The following is an 8,469-nucleotide window of genomic DNA, read 5'->3' as shown; positions in this document are numbered from 1 at the left end:
CCTCTGAAGGACATTTTGGACCTTCTTCTTCAACTGCAGTGGAGTTTTTTCCATGGTTTTGTTAGTAAGGTCCAAAATGTTGGTATGTTGCTATCTGCTGTACTGCACTGAGAAACTGGGAGCAAAAAATAATTAAGGACATGGAAACTAATCAGGAGAGAGGGGAAAAGATGAGGAACAAGAAGACTAGACAAACCCAGTGTGCTCTGGGGCAGCACAGGATCAACATTTGTTCACAGGAAGATGACAAGCTATCTTTTCTTTGGCAGCTGGGAAAGATACCAACGTGCACGGGAGGACAGAGCCCAATTAATACAATTAGAGAAGCAGCAATCAGGAGCTGACCAAGTTGAATGCTTTTCAAAATGCAAATAGTGGTTGTGATGGATGATATTCGGGGTAGCAGGGGGGTGTGGGGGTGTTAGCTCACACATTTGCTTTCTTGCTGTAGCTCCTGTTTGATCAGTCAGGGAATAGTGTTAGGCTTATACTTTAATGCAATTTATTTCCCAGTCCATTACAAGTGAGAGAATTGTATTGTCACGGTGAATTTGGGCCAAAAGAATAAATTAGCATCACACTACTCCTCCTTCTACCTTTCTTGGTAACAATTTGGTAGTTTTATTACTAAATCTAGTTGAGCTCATCCTGAAGGCGTTGTGAGAAAAGCAAAGCTGCCTGCATTCTCACCTTGGAATAGTTTCCAGTTTAAGAGCAAGGATTACTGCTCTTACCAGAAACAGGACTGGGTTTATTACTTGAAGATGCCTCGGGGCAAATACTGCATTTTCCCTCCTCCCAAGATCTGCACAGGACAATAGCCTGGGTGAAAATCCTCCAAAATGCAGCAAACAAGCCTGATGCAGGCTGTATTCATTCTTCCTTTTGCCTTCTCACACAGAAGCAAAACATAGGTTGCATGGAAATTGTTTATATCTTACTCCAGTAATCTTACCATGGCATAACTATCTGTTTCCAGCTCACTGCTCTAACTGTACATCAGGAAAATACTGAGCCTGCAGGTTCCTTGTGCCTGTCAGTCAGCCAGAGACAGAGTGGGCTCAGGCTTGTGCCATTGAGCTTGACTGCATTTCACTGCGTGCAAAAGCCCAGAACAGGATATCCTGGTTTGTTTCAACAGGCAAGCCAAGGGAAGGCAGCATTACAGGCTCTGAACGTGCCCTAAACTCTGTGGGGAAAAACTTTCTGGTGATTTTCCATGAGGCACTGCAAGCTTCGTTCAGTTATTCAGTTGTAAGCTTTTATTGCAGCTTATCATCCTCCTCAGTCTCACCAACAAACTTCCCCTTGTCCCCAAAAAAGCTAACCCCCAAACCTGTAACAAAATCTTTCGCACCTCACCCCCTTTTCAGAGGTGACATTTAGTTGTAAGCATGGCCCCAAGTAAAGAACAGTACATCCCTAATGAAAAGATTGAGTGTTGTGAGCTAGCTGTACCTTTAAATGCTGTGCTGAATTGGGCCATAAAGCAGAATGTCACTTTCCAGTCTCATTTACAGCTATCATTTTCTTTTCTACAGCCACATGAGATGTCCCCAGCCGAGCTGCCACATTGGGTCCTTGCATCAGGACTGTTACCTGCCAGCCACAGGCTGCTACAGCTTCATAAAATATCTTTAACTCTCACACCAGTCTCCAAATAGCTTTTCTCTGCCCCAGGGCCTTCTTCCTTCTAATAAATGTAGAATTACAGCCACTTGCTCTTCCATTAGCATTTTGTCAGCCTCAAGGAGCTGCAGGAAAACCACCAAGCAGCTGAGTTTTGCAGGTAGCATTTGCGATAGCAGCAGGCTGCTTCAGCGAATGCTGTGCCATGGAGTTTTCAAGGTTGGATTGTGCAGTTTCTGTTCCACATTTACATAGTCTAACGTTTTTAGTAAAGCTTCCTCCAAGCACCATCACCCTGCACACCAGTGGGTTCCCAAAGCAGCTCTCAGAGTTGTCTCGTGGATGAGCCTGTGTTCCTTAACCACACTGCAGCTTCGGTGCTCAGGAATGAGAGGACTAAACTGTTTGCTGCTCAGTGGTTTGGGGTTGCTTTTTCCCTTCACAGAGGACATTTCCTTTTCAAAACAACTACACTGCCCTGTCCTTCTGCTTGAGAAGCTTTTTGAAGCCTCAGCATGAGCAGGTTAAGATGCACAGCTCTATGCATACAGCATAAGTACTGCCAAAATGTTGTTTCAATAACAGCTCTCAAGACCCTTTTGAACGTTTCTTTGAGCACACTTTGAAGGACACACAGCTTTCAAGGGCTCCCATTAACCTCACCTAGCAAGAAACAAACTACAAGAGTCCAACCAACAGAAAGCCAAGCCCAACATATGCATTGCAGAGAACAAACATATTGAAACACTCTGACTCAAAGAAAAAAAGCCCACACGACGTAAAGGTCGTTAAATGCCCTTTAGCTGCACAGAAGTCACCTGTGATAAATTCTGCCAAGGCAGGTGTCCTGGGGAGGGCTTGTGGGTAATTTTCCTGGGTGTTGGCAGCTGTGTGATGCTGCACCAAAAGCAATAAAAGGAGCCTCTACTAAGAGCCTTCTTTTAGGTGGCACAGGATGTGGCTGAACACAGCGATCCCTTGGATGTTCAATATGTTACCAAGCTTGGAGCTATTGACCTGCTTTCATCACAGAGCAGGTGAGTAGGTTAGCATTGCTTGAGTGCTCTTTTTCCTTTGATCTAGACACTCTAGAGTTTCCTCTGGTTAAAAAGTGAGTTATCCTGATTTGTATTCTGTTTCGTCTGAGGAAATGTTGGTCTTTGCAGGGAGCTTGCTGTAGAGAAAGCCATGCCCCTTTCAAAGTGATGGCCTGGGGTCGTCTCCCACTAGGAAGCAATAGCTGAGTGCTTGTTGCTTTTAAACAAAAGCTTTCCATACTTGAGTCAAAGCGCTGGGGGAGGACAGTGAGTAATGGGGCACTGTAACTGATTGCATTTTCAAACTAGGTGCAAAACTTTCTTAGCTCTACAGATTCTCCTGGGTGTTGATGTGTTGTGTGCTGGAGACCTTAAATGTTCCTGACTCACTGCAAGTGCCAACAGAAACACAGAAGTATTTTTCACCAAAAACAAACACCCAGAAAACCAAACAGTAAAAAGTGCTTTGCTTTTTTGCTGATCAATGCTTTACTTCCTTTGCCTGCTGTTGGGAGATCCTGGTACTGCTGGAAATTAATAACAATTTCTTGTGTGTTCCCAAGGTGGGAGCATGTATTTGATGGTAACAAGGAACGTTGATTAGTGATTAAAAAAACTTTATCTGATGCTTGCTTGTTAGATTGTTTTAGTATCTCAAGGGAATGTGTGAAGAAATTGGAAGCTGGGTTTAATTTTAGGCTTCCATTGTGTTTTCTTTAATAAAAAATGTGACTGCAAGCAAGCAAAAAGCTGTTTTAGGGAAGAAAATGGCAATAAAGGCATTTGTAAGCCTGCTATTTCTGTGCTTAAGCAGTTGGAAGCTGCTGCTGAATGAGCAAAGGTTTGATGGCTTAAGTACAAAACTACCTTTGGCTTGAAGAAAAGCCCTGGCGTGGTGAGGCTGCTGCTCTGCTCCTCGGAGTGATGCGGGAGTGTCCACCGACAGGCTGCAGCCACTCAGCTTGGTGCCGATCACTTAAATGCAGCCTTGAGTTCCTGAAAGAAGGAATAGGTTTTGAGGAATTAGGTTCTGTAATACAGCTTCCCCAACAGGTATTTTAATAGAAGTAAAGACATAAGTTGCCTGCTGAGACTTGGACTCCAGGGCCCAGAAGATACCTTCCAGATCTGTGTTTCCCGATTGCCTTTCTCAGATGCAGGGAGTATATATATGAGAGCTGCTGGAGACAGCATGAAATAGGGATAAAACGAAATAGAACAGCATTTCTCTACTTGCCCATGCTGAAAAGCTCCTGTAAAATGAGTGTTGCAAAAGGCTTTTTGGTTGTTTGTTTTTCTTTTTTCACTAAGTTCCTGGATTTAGTGGGGGAATTATTCATAATCATAGATTAACTTATTGGATTCTCCAAGCAATATGTTCCAGCATTTGTGGATGATGCTCAGATGAGTAAGTAAATTGGAGGGTTAACAGCCTGAGAAGTGTTCCATTTGCAATGCACAGCCAGCTCTAAAAGCTACTTCAGAAAGCAGCTGGTGATGATACAATGATGCTGCACAAGAAAAAGATTGTTATCCAGCTGTCAACTGCCTTCCGTGTTATCATCCATCAAGTGGTTTAGAGGGCCATCTTCCTACACTGCCATCATTTAGGCCTCATAGCTGTGACATCCCAGGTCCATTTTATGCAAATATAAATTATCTGTATGCTAAAAAAGCCTTGACCCCCATCCTCACCCCCACTCCCCCCACCAGAGTGTGATATTGAAAATGAAATATTCAGTAGAAGTATCTAATCAAAATACAGAGCTGCACCAAGGGGAGATTTTCCTTCCCTCAACTAGGCAGGATGTACTGCTCTTTTTTTCCTTTTTCTGTTCCTTCTTTTACTTTAATGGATTTTATCATAGCTCTTGCCATAAATCATGTGTGCATGTGCAGCAATAGCTCTGCAGGTAAACTGGTTACTCCAACCTTTCCAGCTATTCCAATGGTCAGTGGCTAGAATTAAGAACATAGATGATGTGAATCATTCCCTCTTCCCCCCCACCCCCCAGTATTGCTGTCATTGAAACAGTTGCAATGTTTTAGGATCATAGAATCTACCAGGTTGGAAAAGACCCCCAGGATCATCCAGTCCAACCTAGCACCCAGCCCTGCCCAAGCAACCAGACCATGGCACTAAGTGCCCCAGCCAGTCTTCAACACCTCCAGGCACAGTGACTCCACCACCTCCCTGGGCAGCCCATTCCAATGCCAATCACTCTCTCTGCCAACAACTTCCTCCTAACATCCAGCCTAGACCTCCCCTGCCACAACTTCAGACTCTGCCCCCTTGTTCTGTTGCTGCTTGCCTGGCAGAAGAGCCCAACCCCACCTGGCTACAGCCTCCCTTCAGGCAGCTGCAGACAGCAATGAGCTCTGCCCTGAGCCTCCTCTGCTGCAGGCTGCACACTCCCAGCTCCCTCAGCCTCTCCTCACAGGGCTGTGCTCCAGGACCCTCCCCAGCCTTGCTGCCCTTCTCTCAACACCTTCCAGCACCTCAACATCTCTCTTGAATTGAGTAGGATCCCGGAACTGGACACAGCACTCAAGGTGTGGCCTGAACAGTGCTGAGTACAGGGGAAGAATAACCTCCCTTGTCCTTATTTTCTTTTCTCCAAGCTTTCCTCTGCAATGCATGCTTTTAAGTGTCAATAACTACTTTCATTAAGATAATATGTTTTAGAGTTAAGCACAAATCTAGCAACCTGAACAGATCTCACTTGAAGAACTCAAAGCTTGTTTTATCTCTCATAGCACCTGATATTCAGTCAATGGTCCCAAGCCAGCTTTCAGTGACTCTTGCAAGTGTTTCTTGGCATATGCAAGTATCTGAATGGTTTAAAATGTGAAGTGCAACAGTCATAGTATCTGAGACCTGCCAAATGTTCACTGAACTCACTGAATTTCTTCCACAGGAAACACTCATAAAGCAGTGGGGCCTTGCATTCATGTTTTAAGTCAAGAATGGGTGTCAAAAGCAGCATGCTGTCTTGTCTGAAGAGCTTTAGATTTATGGCATTTATGATCTATTGCTATGACCCTGAGTGGAATTTTCTGCAAGAGCCTGAGTCAGGCTGAAAATAAGTGTGTAATGTAAGCTACTGCTAAAGGCTATTGCCAGTGCACTCCTTTCTGCTGTTGCTTTGCTGGGATTTTCTGGATCAGTGTTACTTGTGGGGTTTATTGGCGCTGTCAGCTGCAAAGATCAGCAGAGGGCTGGTCTTGTCTCCATCCACTGCTCATGGATAAGATGGTGTGCATGCCAGCATGCTCAGGGGCTCTATCCTGCCTCTTAGCCTTAATGACTTTGCCTTATGCCCACAGAAGCTGGCATGACAAGAGAAGCACTGAACTTGTAGTGAGGTCTTAAACTTGGCTTCAGTCTTGAAGCCAAGTAAATAGCAGAGTGCAAGAGTATTGACCTGCCAGTGGAGGTGGTTCATCCAGGAATGCTGTCCAAAGGCATCGGTGTGGCCTGCTCTGTGCTTTGTAACACTGGTTACTGAGCTGTTCCTTCTGCCCATTGTAACTGTGTAAAATGGGCAAAACAAAACATGTTCTGCCTGTTTCCAGAGCAGATAAACCCTGGTGCTTTTCCTCCACTTAACTGATGATTGCCAAACACTTCTGATCCATCTCTCTAGACTTCTGCCCTCACTGTGGTGATGTGTACACAAGGCCTTCGTTCTGAGTTTGCACCATGTAATGTCCTGCTTCTTTTCAGTGTTTCCATTTATTGTTGCATTTAATCTCCTGTAGGCTGTGTCATACACTGGTGCAAGGAACATCAATTTGCCTGTTTTGCTGTTCATTATTTTAAACACCACTACTGCAATTCTCAAACCCATGCCAATGTCATTTTTCCACAGATGGCTCTTCCTAGGTTCTCTTGCCAATTAATTGGAAGTACTCTTGACAGAAATGACAGATGTGCCTGAGGAAGAGCTAGTGTCTAGGGGAGGGTGTTAAGATAACTTCTAAAGCTGGAATTAATAAGCAGATGAGTTTCTGATGATGCTCTTGAGTAAAGTGGCTAATCAATGGAGTACTCTTTGAACAAAAACACTCATTCATTGTAAGTGCAGGGGCTTGTCTGTGGCTAGAAGAGAGAAAATATGAGCAAAACTTGGGTTTTTTTGTGATGGTAACAGGACTCTTGCAGAGAAGTATGAGGTTTTCATGCAATTGAGATAGGTTTTCCACAAACATTGTAAGCCTTTGGTACTCAGAGCAAGCAAAAGTCTACAGCTACCTGAAAGGAGGCTGTAGCCAGGCGGGGTTGGGCTCTTCTCCCAGGCAAGCAGCAACACAACAAGGGGACAGTCTCAAGCTGTGCCAGGGCAAGTCTAGGTTGGATGTTAGGAGGAAGTTGTTGGCAGAGAGAGTGATTTGCATTGGAATGGGCTGCCCAGGGAGGTGGTGGAGTCTTTGTGCCTGGAGGTGTTGAAGCCAAGGCTGGCTGGGGCACTTAGTGCCATGGTCTGGTTGCTTGGCCAGGGCTGGGTGCTAGGCTGGGCTGGATGATCCTGGAAGTCTATCCCAACCTGCTTGATTCTATGAAAAATAAGTGAGGCTGGTTATAGCCTGTGTTTGGCTGGGGAACGCATCTTACCTGCTGCTGGTGAAAGGTGAGTTTGTGCCTTGCTGTCTTGGGCAGAGTGCTGCAATGATTTTTCCCCTTTCCTCTGCATCTTTTTTTAATCTATGCTCAGTACTACTTTCAGGGGCCCCAAGCAGTCTGTGTGATCTGGTATAGGTGATGCTGCTCTGGCAGGAGGGTTGGACTAGATGATCTTTTGAGGTCCCTTCCAGCCCCTGACATTCTGTGGTTCTGGGATTTCAGCATGTAGATAATAAAGGTTTCTCTACAACTGAGAATTCCCTGAAGAATTTGACTCAGTAGTCCATCAGGTCCTTGCTGGCTGTCCCATAATTCTTCAATGCCATCTTGTAGTGTTTTTCTCACTTAATATTAAGTTTCTTTTTAATTCCTCTCATTCAAGTGAGGCAGATTTCTTGTTATTTAAAAGCTGTCAACCAGCTAATCCCTTCTGTGCATCTCTTCTCTATTTTGCCTCTCCTGTGTTTTCACCTTGCAGCAAGGCATTCTGCTTTCCTTTCATGCAGTTGGCCTTGTTGTTGGCTCTGAGGTTCAAACCCAGGCTCTCTAAAACCACTGATAGCCACTCCAAAATTATATTCTGAAATAGCTGTAAGCAAAGTGCTTTTTATTGCATGCCTGTGAGATGTGCTGCTCCTCCCATGAAGTTTTCCTCATGCAGAGACAAAACTTCCACACTTAAATCACAGAAACTTCCTTGATACTTGTTGAAACCACGAATCTCATTAAACCAGAGGGGTAAGTTGTGCAGGATCACTTGCACTTGCTGTTTAATCAGCATAGCTTCTGCCAGGAAATGCATTCTCCTGGGTCCTTGTCCTCTCTGTACACTTCCTGAAACAGATTCTTTAGCAAGAGTTGAGGTTCCATACAAACAGCTCTTAAAAAGGGGAGTTTATGATATTGAGGATAGAGCTGTAGAACTGCATATTGTTGCATGCTCTTAGCAGAGTGACCGTGGCAAAAGGGTGCACTGGGGCTCCGAGGAAGCAGGGCTACAATTTCTCACCTCTTTCATGTGTTGCCTTCTTGTGGAACAAATGTTCTGTCCTTCCAATCTGAAATCCAGCTCCTGGGGCAGGGATTCTCCTCACTGAGCCATCTGGTGGCATGCGGCTGCAAACGTGGGACTGGCTAGCTTCATAACCATCTGCCACCTTAGTCCAGCTCCTCTGCTCT

General features: G+C 44.9%; 1 long non-coding RNA gene across 1 annotated transcript; it reads left to right on the top strand.

Annotated features, from left to right (window-relative positions):
- Window positions 1–2,578: 2,578 nt before the first annotated feature.
- On the top strand, window positions 2,579–3,292 carry LOC135185416 (uncharacterized). The gene is made up of 2 exons (XR_010306474.1): window positions 2,579–2,666; window positions 2,993–3,292. It is a non-coding gene; the product is annotated as an uncharacterized LOC135185416 (long non-coding RNA).
- The last annotated feature ends 5,177 nt before the right edge of the window (window positions 3,293–8,469 follow it).

This window comes from Pogoniulus pusillus, chromosome 22 (assembly GCF_015220805.1).
Source record: "Pogoniulus pusillus isolate bPogPus1 chromosome 22, bPogPus1.pri, whole genome shotgun sequence".
Classification (NCBI taxonomy): Eukaryota; Metazoa; Chordata; class Aves; order Piciformes; family Lybiidae; genus Pogoniulus; species Pogoniulus pusillus.
The sequence above is the reverse complement of the archived record's forward strand: the minus strand, read 5'-3'. Positions and strand labels throughout refer to the sequence as shown.